The sequence below is a fragment of the Canis lupus genome, chromosome 34, assembly GCF_011100685.1.
Source record: "Canis lupus familiaris isolate Mischka breed German Shepherd chromosome 34, alternate assembly UU_Cfam_GSD_1.0, whole genome shotgun sequence".
Classification (NCBI taxonomy): domain Eukaryota; kingdom Metazoa; phylum Chordata; class Mammalia; order Carnivora; family Canidae; genus Canis; species Canis lupus.
Genome location: NC_049255.1, coordinates 11,072,858 through 11,085,715, shown reverse-complemented (window position 1 = coordinate 11,085,715; position 12,858 = coordinate 11,072,858). Strand labels below are relative to the sequence as shown.

Genomic DNA, 12,858 nt, shown 5'->3' with positions numbered 1-12,858 from the left:
ACGCCCATCTTACTTACAAATTTAAATTCCCCAACTTTCTTTTATCTTTACCAGACTCCGGAAAGATCTCCAAAGGGCGTCTAGAGGGCTGTGCCCCTGGCAAAGCATCCATTGGCAGCTGCTTTTTCCTAGAGTCAGTTTTCTTGAAAAGACTTGTCACCGTCACTCGAGCAGTAATTGCTAAGACGTGCATACAGAGAACAACTGGGAAAAATTCATCGGGATTGTGTATGCGCCGAGGGAGGGCATCACCTATGATTTTTATTTTTTCGTCAACTCCTCTGCGGTTTCCCACTGTAGAAGTGTCTACAGCAACTCTCAGAGCAGTCTGCGTGGACGGAGGGACTGCAGTTGCCCCAAGGACATGGGGCTCAGCGTGCTTCACTGTTGGACATTTGTCACAACCCGAGCTGTGCAGGTGCTTCCCCCACAGCTAGAAATTGAGAGAAACGCAGCCAAACAGCGGGGCGGGAGGGGAGGGCGATTTATGCTCTATTTCTCTCCGACACAAAAGAGTAATGGGGAGGTCATGTGGGCAAGGTCAAAGGACAATTTGACTTTTGCAGGATGACCTGGGGCCATCTGTCCTGTGCAGAGCTGATGAGCTGTCAGCGCAGGGTGAAGTGAGGAAGGGGGGCTGCCTTACTGATGAGACCCCACTGCCCCCTGGACGGGGCACCATGCACTGCTCCCGTGCTCTGTCCTGAGGCCTGGGGGCGCACAGCCCAGGAGGGGGTCCCCCAATGGCCCTGCAATGGGTCTGCCCTGGGGACTGACCTCAGCAGAAACCATGCAAAGCCAGGAGCGCCCACTCTTCGCTTAATTAGAAGCTATTCCTGCCGGGGTGCGGGGGGGGGGGGGAGGGCTTCCCTTCCAGTCACTTCCATGTAGAACCCTTTGTCTCCCTCCCTCTGAGATGGTGTGGATCTCTGAGCGCCGGCCTCTGCTTCACTCTGGACGACACAGGGAGGTGGTGCCCGGATGGGAGCTGGGGGGCCGCTGGCCCTGACCCAGGAGCTGCCCAGCCACCCCATCTCCTGTCCATGGTCAGGGCCACCTCCTGCCGCCATGACTGGATGCACCATGCCCAGCGCGTCATGACCCCTTCCCAGCATATCCGCGAGATGCAGAGGCTTGCCTGCCCCTCTGGGCTTGGTCTCACTAACTGAGAAGCCAGGAGCCGTGGGAGCCCACTGGGACCCTCATCGAGGACCCGTGCTCTGTGTGTGCGCCCTTTGGACACTTTACAGGACAGGCTTCCTCTTCAGAAAGACGGCTCTGGCCATAAGCACAGACTCGTGATCTGTTTGCAGGCTTGCAGGTGTCTCACGGCAAGTGTCCAGGAATCGTCTGGATCATTCTGTGCCTGAGCTAATTTAGAAAGAAAGCGGCCCCCACCTTTACAGTCTCCTGGAGGGACGCTGACCCAGGTGTGCAGAGGGATGTGGCCTTGGCACATGGCACCTGGGAACGGACGGTCATTGTGGCATCTGAGCCTCACAACAAAGGCAGCTCGCGGCGGGTGAGCACGTGCCTCCAGCCTTCCCATACCGTCATCTGCCTGTTGTTTCATTTACAAGGATATCGACAAAATGGGAGTCAGGTGGGTCCGGTGGACTTGGGTGATGCCACCCATGTGAGCCCCCACGTGTGCAGATCGGCTCGAGCAGAACTGGAAAGACGAGGTCATCAGGACACAGGGCTACACCCTGCCTGAGTCCGGCAATGCGAAGAGCCACAGACGGCGGTGAATGCAGGGCTGTGGAAGGGTCACCTTCACAAAGACAGCAGGTGCTGTGGGTCTTTCTGTGCTGGAGCAGCCCCAGGGATCCCACGGTCATGGTGCCATGGACGAGGCCGGGGCAGCGGCTTCATGAGGCTGCAGAACCCAGTCTTGCAGCCGACGTCAAGGCCCGAACTCCTAACCCAACCATCAAAGCTAAAACAAAAAGCCCATCAATGTCTCGTAAAATGCCAGGTCTTTGCTGGCCCGAACTTAGGGCGTATTGCTTTATGCGGGAGCTTCAGAGACACGTGTGCCAACCTTGTGACCAGTGGGAGCATTTGCCAAGTTCCAGGGACTGCGCTGGGGGAAGCCTGGCACAATCGTTGCCGGGGGAGGACACACCTCTCCACAGAACACCTAAGAGGAAATGTCTGTGCGCCCAGGTTGCAGCCAGTGGTTTGAACCAGGCTGTCGGCCTTGGCGCGGCTGGTGTTTGGGGTGCCTGGCTTTTTCCACACGCATCCCCGTCAGCGTCCTCAGGCTGCTGGAGCAAAACCCAGGGACCCCCAGCAGTGGACACTTATTTTCTCATGTCCTGGAGGCGGGGAGTCGGAGATCCAGGTGTGGGCAGGCAGGTTTCTCCTGAAAACCTCCCTTCTTGGCCTATGGACACCACCTCCTCCCTGCACGCCTGCGTCCTGACAGTGGACAGATGGGATTGGTGCCCACGCTAGTGACCTCATTTTAAGTTGATTAGCTCTTTAAAGACCCTCTTCCAAAAAAAATCCCCTCTCCCCCAGGTGGACCACGACTTTTCTTTAGCCACAGGAAGGAGAGTCTGAAAAGCCCAGAGAACGTTCCAGATCCCAGGCATTCCTGTCTCTGAAGTGGAGCGGTGACCACTTCCCTTCTATTAGGACTACCCGTCAGCTCAGTGCAGTGGCCCGCGTGTCCAGGGGTGTCACCCGCAGGCACGATGGTGGCCGAGGGCCTTCCGAGCACACAGTAGGGCTTCAGTAGAGTGTGGCTCTGTCCGGGTGAAGCCATATGTGCGGCAGCCTCCACTGGGCTCCCAGATCATGAGCCACAAATCAGCAAGAAAGGATGGGCTGACCTTTTCCCACTAAAGAAACCACATCTGGGACCAGCTGGTGAGTGCATGATGATTCACTGATTCCGACAGGGTCTAGCTGTCCCACCAGGTCACCATGCCCGACTCCCAAGGTTTTGAGCCCAGACTCCTGGCACCTGCTTCCCCTGCTTCCCATCCTGATCGTGGGCCCCTGTGGCCCTCCTGAGCTACCATGCAGAAGTCACCAAGAGGCCCAGGTGTGTGTCCTAGGGTGTATGGCCGTGCTGGCCAGTGGCCCCGGATGGTCGGTCCTCTGGGGCAGGTTAGGAAGGAGGCGGGCAGTACACAGCTCTGGTGGCGTGGCCGCATCCACACAGGCAGTCTCGGGCCTCTGAACTGGCGCAGGTCAAATCTCCATCAGACTTGCAGGTGGTTTCACATTGTTTTTATTCATTTCCAGGCTTTTTGGTGTTGTTCCCTTCATTATACAAATCAAGTGAGATTCGAGTCGGCCGTCTGCTGGGGTCCCAGGAACACCAGGATCACGGGCTGTGTTTGTGAGCGGGTCCACACCAGCTCTCGTGCCGGAGGTAGGCCCTGGCGGGTGGCCCTGCAGGCCCAGAGCACCTTTCCCCAGGGGCCTGGGCCACGCTCTGGCTCTGCCAGCACCGCCCCGGCCACTGCTGTGCCCATGGGAAGTGGGAAGGGAGGCTGTCTCAGGGCGGGGGAAGGGATGTTCTCTGGGCTCTGGTGGGAAACAGGCCTGACCAGGTGGGCACATAAATCCACCCCCTGCCACAGTCCTATCTCCCTAAGCTTTGGCGTCCTTCCTTCAGATCCCATTTAATGTAGGCAACCGCGATGTCCGCATTTCCATCAGCTCCGTGAACACTGCCAGCCGCTCTCACCGCCCGAACCAATGCCACAAAGGCAGAGCCAGCGTCGGGGCAGCTGTCCCCCCTGGGCAGCCTGGCCTGCGGCCCTTAGGGTCACCGCCCTACAAATCCCCCATGTCTCTGTCCATAAACAGTGTGCAATCCTGCAGGTCTTCTTGTGTGCGGGGGTCTGTCCCCTTGGGTCACAGTTTGTACTTGACCCCTGGGCCCCGGAGATTTTAGGTGGGTTTCCAGTTCCAAAGCAATGAGAGGCCGCGGGGGCACAGGTGCTGCAGACAAGGAGCCGGTGGACAGGGGTTGGGAGTGAGAGGTGCCCAGAAGAGCCGGGGGTCAGTGGCCTCCCCTTCCCGGACTCTGCCCCGCCTTCTTCCAAGGCTGCCCCTTTGCCAGCCCAGACCCCGCAGGGCCAGGGCTCCAGGGGCATTGCTGGGCACCCTGAGGCAGCCCAGGCCGAGAGACTGGTTTCCAGGCACTGTGACCCTTGGGCTGCTGGGGAGAAGGGCTTCCTTCAGGCAGCATGGCTGTCTGTCCTGCAGAGGCCCGGGGAGGGATTCGTAGCCCTGGGGTTCTCCGTCCCAGGCCCTGGCTCTGCAAGTTTTCTGCCCTGGTTCGTGGGGGCCGCTTGGTCATCAAAGCATCAAGGTAACCCCAAGTGATAGCTGCGGCTGTGCGCTGCAGACCGTTCACACCTCCGGATCTCACCTGATCAGCAAACTCCATCTAGATTTCTATCCTGAGGTTCCATCCCTGGAACCACATCTGCACATGAGTCTTGCTCAGTGGAGACGGTGCTGTGATGATTATTAGGAGGATGCAGGTTGTGGGGAAGGTGGGGTGAGCGTCTTCTGGAAGGAAACTCCCTGGGGCGTCAGCCTGCGGTTGCTGAGAGAGAAGGAGAGCCCCGAGTGCCACATGCTCGCCCGCCACTGCGGTCTTGGCTCATCTGGGCGACCCACAGCCTCCTGGTTCTCTCCCTCTCCCTCCCGGACATCGAGGAGTCCTAGTTTCTGATTCCTCGACCTCTCATGAGCCGCTCTGGACGGCACACCCACCAGGGGCCCTGCGCAGGGCAGAGGGCAGGTGGCGGTGAAGGAGCCTGGCCACACCAGCCCAGGCCCGGGCCCGTGTCTGGCAAGGACATACTGTCCTAAGCGCTCCAACAACCCAGATGGGACTGCACCCCAGAGTCCTGCCCCATGTGCTGGGGGAGGCAGTGGTCACTCAGCGGCGCAGGGGGGCTCAGTGGGCCCACGAGGGCCCCACACGCTTCAGGGCCGCTGTCTCCTCTTATTTTCTGGAGGGAGTGAGAAGCCAGGCAAACGTGTAAAATGAAAGCAAACCTGTGATGAAAATCCTGAAGGTGATTTTCAAGGAACCACCCAGGACAGGCCCATGGCACCGCTTGTCCTGTGTCTAGTGCATCCCTTGTATTTAAATGGCATGTTGCTTTAATTTATTTTCACTTATTTATTTTTAAAAAGATTTATTTATTTTAGATAGAGAGAGCAGGGGAGCAGGGGAGGGGCAGGAGGAAGAGCAGGGGGAGGAGCAGGGGGAGGGGCAGGGGAGGAGCAGGGTGTGGAGGAGCAAGGAGAGGGATGTGGAGGAAGAGGAGCAAGGGGAGGGGCAGGGAAGGAGAAGGAGCAGGGGGAGGAGCAGAGGGAGGGGCAGGGGGAGGAGGAGCAGGGGAGAAGCAGGGAAGGAGGAGGAGCAGGGCAGGAGCAGGGGGAAGAGGAGCAGGGGAGAAGAAAGGAAGAAGGAGGAGAAAGGGGAGGAGCAGAGGGAGGAGGAGCAGGGGGAGGAGGAGCAGGGGGAGGAGCAGAGGGAGGAGGAGCAAGGGGGAAGAGCAGAGGGGGGCAGGGGCAGGGCAGGGGGAGGAAGAGCAGAGGGAGAGGGAGAATCGCTCTCAGACACCCCCCCACCCCCGCCCCGGCCACACCACGGCGCAGGTAGGTGAGGAGTCTGAAGGGCTAATAATCTGCCTGCAGTCAGCTGCTCCGCAGGCAGGGGTGGGGGAAGCTGCCCTTAGGAAATCGAGGTAAGTGTGCAAGGGACCAGGCTCCGGGGAAGTAGCGGTCCTGGGGTCGCAGGGATGCCCGAGCAGTGTCACTGGCCACTTCACCCCAGGGCTGTGGGTCCCCTTGTAGGGGGACGTGCCCTGCTCCCATGCGGCTCACACCTGAGGCCCTGCCTGCATGGTGGCCTGCATCGGCCCAGTCCCAGCACCTGTGTCCTGCCATGGGGCTGCTGTGTCCTCCTGCAGCGGAACATTCTAGGCCAGTGTGTTTCTGAAAACATGGAGCAGGTGGAAAAGGAGCGTGAGCCACGAATGTGTCCTTGTGTGCCTCACCCCTGCAGCGCCCCGTTAGAAGCCAGATCTGCGTCGGTTCCCGAGCCTGCAGGCTCCTGGGTCCCACCTGGCCTCAGCAGTGTCCCTGGGCTCCACCACCCTCACCACTTCTCTCCGGGCGCTTCCAGCAGCCCGGCCTCCAGCATGCAGCTGGCTCCACAGACAGAGGCGAGCTCCCCTGAGAGCAGGAGGGAAGGACGGGACAGCCTGGTAGCCACCCCTTCCCGCCAGGGCCGTTGCCTTCCTGAGTCCCCTTGCCTGGGGCCCAGAGCATGGCACCTGCAGCTCCCATCCTCCCCCGGGGACTGCTGCACATGCAGGACAGTCTTGTCCCCCGCTGACCTGGCGCACAGGGTCCTTGCTGCGGCCCCCACCTCTGTGCCTGGAACACCGCGGCAGCCAAGAGTGGGCTCACGCAGCCCTCCACGCACAGGACTGCTTTTCACTACACGAGTGCCAGGTGGGGAGGGCCAGGGGTGACCCTAGACCACAGGCCCCACATCCCTTCAGGGCCACATGTTCACAAGGATGGGGCCTGCACAGGCAGGATTCATCTTATCCTTCTGGACCAAAGAGTGTCCAGTAGGTACCTGCAGGCCAGCAGAAGCAGAGGGGAGCCCACCGCCACCCGCAGTGGACTCTGAGGACCCGGAGAGGTGCCCATGACAAGGTGTGTGCACCTGCCACAGAAGGGTCTGATGGGACGCCTGAGGTGCCGTGAGCCCCCGTCACAGGAGTGGCATGCCCACCTACTTGCCTGACATAAATTATGCTCTTGCCCCAGGCGAGTGCTGTGGCAAAGCTGGAGTTTGTGTTCAGGCTGATTACTCGAACTTGGACTAATGTTCCATGAAAAGAGAGTCTCTATCATTAAATTCATTAATTAAGGTCCCATTTGCAGACTGATTATGAGTCTGAGTCACTGTGTGATGGGACAGGCCCCTGCTGGTGGGGCCCCTGTGAACATGTGGTCAGTCTCTGAGGGCCCGGGTGGCCCAGCACCTGTTAGAACCCAGGCTGGTGTGTCGGGGCAGAGGTCCTGGGACCAGTGGGGCTGGGGGTGTCCCTTCCACCCTGGACCCCACGCCTAGTGTGCCGCTGTGTGGGCGCAGGGAGGCTGGTCTGGGCAGGTCCACCCTTGGCTGTGCCCCGGGGCCCATAGCTCCTGAGGGACAGGCTGCAGCTGCCTTACCCCTGTCCCCTGACTCAGAGCCCTGCTCTGCAACCTCCCCCTCCCCTCTGCTCCCTGGCTTTGTCCCCTCACCCCTCCTGGGGCAGGTGGACTTGCTGGGTCCCCTCCTAGACAAGTGCCTGCAGCACCAGCTCCTCAGCCAAGGGCACTTTCCCTCTCCCCCCACCCCTGCTGGCTTGCACTTCTCCCCACCCTGCCCCTGCACTGGGGGGGCCATGGCTGCCACGGGCTGTGCATAAGCCAGGCCCCATGCTAGGTCCTTCAGCCTCAGGCAAGCCCAGAAGCTCGGAGCCTGCAGGCCCCTCGGGGCAGGTGCGCCGTGAGGTGCGGGGGGTCCACACCACTTAGGGGGTGGCGGAGAGGCTGCGGCTGTGCTCTGTTGCTGGGTGGGCAGCCTAGTGGAGTCTACCCTGTGCCACCCACTGTTTCTGCTCCCGTTTTCCTCTTCCCAGAAATGTTAGCTTCTCTCTGAGTCTTCCTGACACAAGATTCCTCCCTGCGACACCCAGATGGGTCACTAGCAGACGTCACAGCGTCACGTGAAAACCACTTTTCCCCCTGGCCTGGGCTGTATTCCTGCAGCCTGTATTCTATGGGGTTATTGGAGACTCTCCTCCCATTGCCGGTCACCCCATGTCAGGTGAACCTGACAAATTTGGGTGAGCAACCCAGCCTGCACCTACTGACATCCAGCCACGGTGTCCCAGCCCTGTCCTGGGGACCATGGGATGTCCTGCCCCCAGGGGCTGCAGCAGGTGACCCGAAGCTACCCCTGCCTGTTATCCCACCTGGGCTTCCCAAGCACTAATGGGGCTGCCCCCCCCCCCCCCCGTCTCTCCCTCCCTCTCCCCTCCCTCTCCCCTGCTCTCTCCTCCTCTGCCCTCCCCTCCCCTCCCCTCCCCTCCCCTCCCCTCCCTTTCTCTGGCTAAAAGGAGCACTACCCCTTCTGGTGCCCTGGCCTCTGGACCGGCCCCTCCCTCCCCGGTGAATGTCCTCCCTCCTCCTACTCCGTCTGTCAAGATCTTAGGTGCTCTCAAAGACCGGAGCCCAGGACAGCTGGCGGTACCCCTGCCCACCAGGCCAGGGGGGCATCATTTCAGCAGAACGCGGCAAAGGTGGACACTGGATGCCTAACCTGCCGGAGCAAGCCCAGCAAGCTTCTGCAAGCCCTGGCCCAGCGGGAATGGGGTTCGCACAAATAGTGTGCACACGAGTCCATCAGCTCCGTTCACCGGCTTCATATGAAGAACATATGGATTATGCATTTAGAATAACACGGTGCCTTGAGAAGCAGAGGTGTGGCATACTCGGCCCGTGCACCCCCCGGCGACCACCCCCCCCCCCCAAGTACTACTGCCATCACTGTTACCTCCTGTGAGATTGATAGAGTCCCAGGACCACAGGGCAGCTCTGCTCAGTCTAGGCTACATCGTCACCTGCAGGGAGGGGGACATCAGGTGATCCTGCAGAAACTCAGCTCCTTTTCCAGGAGCCCCATCCCTGGAAAGACCACGCCACTGTGACAAAACTGAATTACCAGGGGATGCTGGGAATGTAGCATCAGCCACCCCACTGGGGTCAGGGGTCCCGCAAAGCCTGAAAAGCCCCTCATCCTGGTCTAATTCCCGCTTCGGGCCTTCAGTACCTTCTTACTTACATTTTGGGTTCAGTTCAGGACATCAAGGCTTTTTTACTGGGGGGAGCTTTTGGCTTCTGAATTCCACCCTTGGTGTTTAGACATTTTTAGAAGTGACTGCAAGCTCTGGTGGTGCTGGGGGGTGGGCGCTGGGTCTTCCCTGGTCCCTGGCTTGCGAGGGGAGCTGTGCCATTCCCATCTACTGTGGGCTTGGGGATGCCTGAGGACCTTCGAGGTGCCCACCCTCCCTCCCTGACAGCACAATGGGGGCACCACCCACTCAGGGCTCAGCCAGGTGCACGTGTGCCTGGTCCCGACACTTCAGATAAAGTCTTCACTCCAGAGCCAGAGTCCTCCAGGGAAAAAGCAATTTTTCCACAATCATTTCTTCATAAAGCTGATGGAAGGCAGTTCTCCCTCCCTTTCCCCCTTCCCCCTGCCTTCTCTTACTCCATTGGCCCCACTGTTCCGGCTCCTTCCAACAGGACCTGAGACAGGGCCAGCGGAAAGGGTCATGGCGTTACTTCCCTGGGCTTCCCTGCCTTCCCAGGGTGTGACCCTGGCTGAGGGGCTTTCCGGTTTCTCCCACATTGTGGCACCGCTGGAACAGGTGCTCTGGCCAGCGTCACTGTGAGGGAGGACATGACAGCTGACCCAGACGAAGCGCTTTCATGGAGCTGCCCTAGGAAGACTGCATCTCCCCGGCACCCTGGCACACAGTGCGGAGGGGTGGGTACTCCTGCCCTCAGTGTACCAGCTCAAAGGAGGCAGTTCACAGCAGCTCCTCTGCTGCCTACTGTACCTCCCCTCTCCCCACCCTGGCCTGGGCCATCCCTTCACTGGAGGCCTGCCCACGGTGAGCCTGCAGCCTGGGCACCCACACTCCACTAGAGGAGCTGTGTCTGGGCACCAGACTCCAGGAACACCATGTAGCCAGTGACGAGTCTGCAGGAGGGGCCAGCCTCAGTTTCCATTAATCTGCTGTTATCTGTTTTGGGAACCAGGAGACCCCAAGAGTCCTCCCACCAGAAAGGACTGGAGCATTAAAGATCTTGCTTCTCGCTCTTCTCTTGTTCTAGGTGTGTGTGTGGGGGGGGGGGGGCAGAGAGAGAGAGAGAGAGAGGAGGGAGGAGGGAGAGGCAGAACAGGAGGCCGGCTGTCTGCAGCCCGGCAGGCAGGCCTGCCCAGGGAAAGCCGGGTGGCATAAATCGCATGCATAATCTCAGGAGACCACCACTTTAAATCTTAATTGGTTGCCTTTTAAATATCATTTAAGGGCTGGCTTCTCTGCCTCTCTCTCTAGTTAAGAAGGTGTCGTGTCAAACTCTATTACCTTGTTGGATGTCTCTCCCTTAAGTTTAAAAAAAAAAGGGGAAGGAAGGGAAGAAAAAACAAAGAAATGGAGGCATCAGCGGCGGATGGAGGGTCGATAAAGCTTTTAGATTTGGAGACGTTTACCGGGAGCCCATTTCCCGCGGCTAAGAGTTGTTAATGGAGCTTAAGGAATTATCTCAGACTGGGCCGGCCGGGAGCGCCGTATATTTCCCGCGCCTGTTCCCCTGTCGGGTCTGGATATGCTGCTGTCAGACTCGCTTAATGAAAAGTAACGCGCCGCTGATTACAGTTTTATTTGGGCTCTATGTAAAGAGCGCCGTTAATTTAGCATCCCTTCCTCGGTGTGTTTGAATTGGCCACGCCTGAATGGCTGAGAGCGCGGTCCCCAGCGCTCCTCTGCGCCTCCAGCTCCTTCCCTGACAGCCTCCCAGGGAGGGAGATGGGGCCCCTGCCCCCGACTGCGACCTTTCCCCGAAGCATCAACTCTTGAAATCCAGGTCTGGTCCCAACTTACTCCTTGCAGGTGCCCGGTGGCCAGCCTCCCTGAGGGGACACAGGCCTGAGGGTGGGTAAGGGTGCCCACTGCAAACCTTCCAGAGTTTATTCCTCCCCCAAAGGGAAGGAGGAGGTCGAGGTTACAGCCTTGCTGTGTGGCTGAATCCTATCTCCCCCCACCCCCCGCCCATCCACCTGATGTCTTTATTTTGCACAATTTTGCAGATTAACCGAATAAATCTCTCCTGGTCAGTGCACCAAGATCTGAGGGCTTGGGCAGGGCAGGTCTGCGGGCACAGGCCTTGCCCAGAGCGTGAGGTCCCCAGGGCAGCGGGCTTGGGCAGCAGCCAGAGGCCTCGGGGGCCTGAGCTGACCTGGGGAGCAGGGGTCCAGACCCAGAGGCCGCCCGCAGCCGGGGGCCCAGGCGCGGCCCCACCCCGCCGCGATGCCTGCCTCCGCGAAGCCTGACTTTTGCAGGAAACGCCTGGCTTTGTCTGGGGCTGGGCTGGGGGCGCCGAGCGGCCGCCCTCGGGCCGCATTAAAATTCCTGGCGCCCCGGCCGCGGCCGCGACGCGTCTCCCGCGAGACTCCACTTTCGCTATTACTGTCAAGTACCCTTGACTCTTTATTTTTGCCCTTTTATCTATTACAACTAATTCGAGTTCTTTTGCCCTTTTCAGTGTAAGACGTGGGCTTTCTGCAAAGCCTCCCCCTGCCAGCGAGCTCTCGGAGCGCGGAGCCTTTAGAAATTGAGGGGTTTACTGTCAAAATGAAAATTTCACTTCAAATTATCTTGGCTGATGCTCGCTCGCCAGGCCGGGGGCTCCCGCCGCAGCCTTTTGACAGGCACATCAGCGGCGAGCCTCCGAATCTCGATAATATCATCCAAGAGAGCGAAAGTCAATACGGTGACAGCGCGCGGGCGGATACAATCCAATTACCGCGCGGTCCGGCCGGGCCCGGGGCTGGGCGCCTGGGGCGGGGCCTCCCGGGGCCCGGACTGCCTGCCCGGGTCGCTCCAGGGCTGGGGTCCGCGGTCCCGCCCGCAGGGTCGGGGCCCAGCACTCAGGGGTGCCCGGCGCACACCCGGGAGCTGCCTCCGGCTGCGCTGCGCTTCCCTCTGCCGGTGCCACCTCGTCCCAACGACCACCCTCCCCCGCATCAGGCCCGTTGACAGCGCCCCCGGCCTGCCCGGAGCCTCGCCCCGGGGCCAAACCCCACAGGGCTCCAGTCCAGGCCCCGCCTCGCGCGTCCCTCGAAGGCCGCCCGCCCGTCCGCGAGACGACCCGCGCTCCAGCCGCGCTGCCCCCGCCGCTGCCCCCTTGCAGGTCCTTGGCGTAGGCGGCCCGTCCTCCCTCGGGACACCCGGGGCTGTAAGGCGGCCCAGTGGGGCCTCAGGACGAGCGCTTGCAGGCGGGGGACGAGTCCGAGTGGGCCCCGTGCTTGGGGCCAGGCGCCCGCGGGAGTCCTCAGAAGCCTGGGAACTGCGACCTTCCTGCACCTCGGAGATGCCGGCCGTCCGCGGGCTCCGCTCCGAGGGGTGGGGCTGGGGGGCCGGGGGTTAGCAGCAAGCGCAGGGGTTTGGAGCGCGCTGGAACTGGGCGAGGCGGGGCAAGCCGCCGGCCACCCTCCCTCCCCGGCCCCCACCCCAGGCCTAGACTCCCAGCCCCGCCCCATCCCTGCGACAGCCTAAGCGCTTCCCGCCCACCCCCCCCCCCCCTTCCAGGCGCGGCCTAGGGCTCTGGGCGGACGCTCGGGTCGCGCGCGGCTGCGGGTCCTTGGAGGGAGGTCGCCGAAGAAGGGCCTCAGGGCACGGATGGCCTCCCTCCTCGCTCTCCCCTCAACACAGTGCCTGGGAATTCAGAAAGTTTAAAAGTTATTCTAATCTAGCAAGAGGAACTCCCATTTTCTCAAAATTTGGAGTTTGGTATAATGGGGGAGAGTTTAACAGTCCCCAGCCTCTCATCCAATTCCACTCGAGTTCAACAACCTGGAATATACTGTAACTCTTCTTTTGAAAAACAACTTTATAGAGCATCTGGGGCTCTGCACCAACTTCCGCGGGACTCTGGGCCAAGGACCCTGCTCCCGCTCACTCCCTTGGGGATTAGCACCTTTCCTCCCGAAGAGACCTCCAATCCCGGGCTGGAAACGTG

General features: G+C 60.5%; 1 long non-coding RNA gene across 1 annotated transcript; it reads right to left on the bottom strand.

Moving 5' to 3' along the window:
• Nucleotides 1-2,470: 2,470 nt before the first annotated feature.
• Nucleotides 2,471-9,112, bottom strand: LOC119867476. The gene is made up of 3 exons (XR_005383715.1): nt 8,894-9,112; nt 8,606-8,672; nt 2,471-4,576 (listed from the first exon to the last, which is right to left on the bottom strand). It is a non-coding gene; the product is annotated as an uncharacterized LOC119867476 (long non-coding RNA).
• Between the last annotated feature and the right edge of the window lie 3,746 nt (nt 9,113-12,858).